Genomic DNA, 4,294 nt, shown 5'->3' on the forward strand with positions numbered 1-4,294 from the left:
CAATGTGCATAAGTCTATTGCATGAAGTATTAATGGAAAAACACCATGCATTTTGAAATTAAGTTTTGTATTATCAAAAAAAAAATTTTGCTTGGTTACTCTTTTTGCCCCAAATTCATCCACTAGTGTCGCAGGTTTTCATTGATGAGCGATGTAGAAGTCTTCATTTGAACGGCCAGCAGACGGCAGTAAAGGATAGCGAGTGGACCTAGGTTCTGTTAGACTGCCATATAAGCGCGAGACAGAAATAAACCGGGGTGAAATAAAAGTGGCTGACCCTCACATGCTGCTCTACACCTGTAATTGAGTTCTTCACTTTCAAGTTGTTGGTGCGCTGACCAAAGAAACACGCTTTCTCTCATTGAGTGTTTACAAGGCCAATGGGTTTCATATGCTTCTAGGCTAAACTCGCCTCTGTCCTCATTACAGCGCCGTGAAAGAAGCTGCCTGTGATGCGCAGAGTAAAGAGGACAGAAACGCATTTACTCAAGACTTTCTCAGCTGTACAGATCTCTCTGCTAATGACAAATACTTGGCTTTGATTAGTGAATCAATAAAATTACATGAATAAATAACGTGAAATAAAACATCAGGCCAGAGGGTGGCAGTCTTCTCCCAATATAGTGACATTTTACATCGTTATGAAATATTTTGTCATGATGCAAGCAAGCAATGAAACCTCAAAATCTTCATATCATATCGTCTTTAACGGTAGTCCAGTGTGTTCCCTAAATAACTGTAGATAGTCAAGAAAAAAAAGTATTTTTCTGACCTTATTCCAGACGGTGCATAATTAAGAATAGGCCTATGTCTTAGTCTGATACAAGTAGGCATATGCAATGCAAGGTTTGGATTTATGCAGGAGGCTTTAGAACAGTGTTGGCAGTTATTTTATACAGTGCGCATTGCATTTCTTCCACATCCATTTATTCTGTTCTTTAACATCCCTACAACCCCACAGGCATTCATTCATTTTTCAGAAATGTTTGCTGTCCTTCAACCTTTGAAAGCAGAGCTCAGCTTTAAAGGATGTCACTCTAAATGACCTATACATGTTTTTTCCCCCCCATAACCTTGACATTTCACTCAGTCTTGTTTGTTTTCATACACCATTCAAAATGCTGTTTTTATCTGATTTTCCAAGAAACATGAGAATACTAATCTAAACAAACATAGACTATAAAGATTGCATTTGTGTACTGTATTGCACTAAACGTGACTTCGAAATATCCTAATTTAGACATTTAGATCGTATTTTATTCATTTATTTATGCTCAACATTAAAGCTAATAAAAAAAAAAAACTTTTCAAAAGCGTTGGAATGTAACTCTCTCACTAAAGAGTTACAGTTAAACTCTCCATGGTGCTTTTATATATGTCTTGCTGCACTTCATATCATGAATCAGTGTGGGTCAAATAAGTGCAACAACTCTTTCCAACCACAATCGTTTTTTTGTTTTTTTTTAACTGTACTGATAGATGTTGTTCAAAAAGGATCCAGCCAAAACTCTTTACGTTTACCTGATAGGTCAGTGCACTCTGGTTAACACAAGCAGGTTTGCTATTTAAAGTCTGATCGAGTTGACAGAGGTCAGCCACTATATGGTTCATACTTGCTGTGGATCAGTGTGGGCCGCATTCACGTCTCAAACTACAGACAGCCCTTTGGACTGACTCCAGAGAAGAAGAAAAAACTAATATCTCAATTTTTGAATTTGTTATGGAGTTCAGTGGAGTGTCATGGTGCTTCTCCCAATTTCATGTTCTGATTTCAGCCTAGTTCTTTCCAAAAAAACCCCCATGACACTGATCCTACCTTGTTGCTCAGCCTAATTTCATTCGCCACTCTCGCCACTATCTCAACTCATCTTGACAGACAATTGTATTTACTATTTTCTTTTCACAGGCCAATAAAAGCGAGGCAGTTATTGCATCAGATTAAATGAAAAACTGTTTAATGATTCCAATTTATAACTCTACACCGAATAAAGCTACGTTTAAGAGCTGACAGGCGATGATAAATGGGGCCTCATATAAAACATATTCAGAGTGAAGAATGGCTTTAGATGAATTGCACGCTGATACAAACCCCTGATAAAACACCCTAAGAGCCACTAGAAGACTTAATAATGTGCTATTCATTTTGAAGTGATAATTCCTGGCTAATAAAAGCACACAAATTAAAAATATATAAATATATTTTAGAAAGGAAAGTTTTGTTTTCTTCTCACTTAAAGAGAAGGCTGTTACCTCATGTACACTCATTGTCTTCGTTTACGTGACTTAATGAGATGGTGATTTCCAACAGACCATCCATCAACTTCTTATCTTGGCTGGACTGATTGTCACAAACTGCAGCTGAGGGAATGAGCGCACTGTGACACACGTTACCAGCTCACTCCTATATATGTGACACATGACAGAAGAAAGAAAAAAAATTACTTCCAACGGAACAGCATTGTTTTGAGGGTGCATCATTTGTTTGATCACATTTCTGTCTTGTATTTGTATGTACCTACTGGTGAATTTCATCTAAATCCTGTTGCGTTAGATACAGCTGGATGAAGCAAGGAATTTTAGATGATTTCTTTCTTTATAAAAACATTATGTTACCTACAGAAAATAATATGGATTGCAATATTTGTCCTGTTTGCCATTCTTCGTAAATGCATAAATGTATACATTTCACTAAAACTAGAACATTTGCCAGTTGACTATACCAACGCAAGAACATTTGATAATATCACAAACACGATGAATATGCACTTCCACCCACAAGCTCACGTTTGTCGCTGAAACTCAGTCACACACATTACAAGATCACACTATTGCCATTCTCACAATGCAATTACATTATAAACCTCTAGCTATGTAGGTAACCATCAGTGTTGTGCAAGTTACTTCCAATATGTAATACATTAAATATGAGTTACTGTCTTTTGAAAGTAATTAGTTACATTACAATATTACTGTCTCTGAATTGTAATGCGTTACACTACTTTTGAGTTACTTTTGAGTTACTTTCACCAAAATATCCACATTAGTATTATAAAATGCCAAAATGTAGTTTATTGCTGCTCATTCTACACCCAGTGGAGGGTAATGTGGTAGGTCTATATAGCATAAAATTATAAAATCATATTTAGATACTGGTAGGCTATGTAGGTCTACATTGTTACGTTGTAGTTTAGGTTAAACACAGATAAGCACAAACTGTATTATTACATACATAATAACACCGGTAAATAAAGCGAAATGTTATAATGTACAAACAATAAACACATTACCTAGCCATTAGGCTATTTTGAACGGTTTTAGAAGAAAACAAGAATGACAAGTTTATAAGTTGCTAAACAGGCCAAAACGAATAGGCTAATTCAATGCGAAACTGAAAGCAAACGGCGTTCTCGCGCAGCCCACCTCTCTCATTCGGCATTAATCCAATTAAATGTGTCCATATTTGCGATGTATTTGAATGCGAAACTATTATTTATGAAGTAAACCAGGCTTACTTAAGGCGCTTAAAAAACATCCTCGTCACATGTGTGTGTTTGGCCCGAGCTCAGGCTGAACGGCACGGATTGTACGCAGTATGCACTATTTATATTAACCAGTGTATCTATACCTTTGGTTGACTATTTTATTCTGATACTGAACAGGCTGCAACGTTTTGCAATGCGCCGGCGCGATCGAACAGCGGAAACAAACAACAAAAAAATACTCTGTATTTTTGGTCATATATATATTATTATTATTATTATTATTATTGCATTATGTCTAGTGTACATAAATGTTTATATGACTTAAGGGGGGGATTTCTCTTCCACTCTTTCTTTATTATAAATCCCGCTGCACCTCATAGAGCAGGTCCTCTTAGAAATTTCAAGGAACTTGCTGTCCAGAGAAGAAAAGAAAACCATTGCACTCTTAAAAATCAAGGTTGCAAAAGGCAGTTTTCACAGCAAACAGCCATAAAAGAAACATTTTATCCGAAGAACCTTTTTCCACTATAAAGAATATTTTGCAGTGGATGTTGAAGGTTATTAACCAGTGTATCTATACCTTTGGTTGACTATTTTATTCTGATACTGAACAGGCTGCAACGTTTTGCAATGCGCCGGCGCGATCGAACAGCGGAAACAAACAACAAAAAAAGTCATTTTTGGTCATACAGATCATTCGAAACTGCAATGTGTTTACTTTTGTTTCTGTCATCTCGGTTTCCTTTCCGTGGACTTTCGTAGAGCGCCACGCCACAAAAACAGCCTACCAAACTCAGCATATCTCTGTCTTT

This window comes from Sinocyclocheilus rhinocerous, unplaced genomic scaffold (genome assembly GCF_001515625.1).
Source record: "Sinocyclocheilus rhinocerous isolate Xijiao unplaced genomic scaffold, SAMN03320098_v1.1 scaffold955, whole genome shotgun sequence".
NCBI lineage: Eukaryota > Metazoa > Chordata > Actinopteri > Cypriniformes > Cyprinidae > Sinocyclocheilus > Sinocyclocheilus rhinocerous.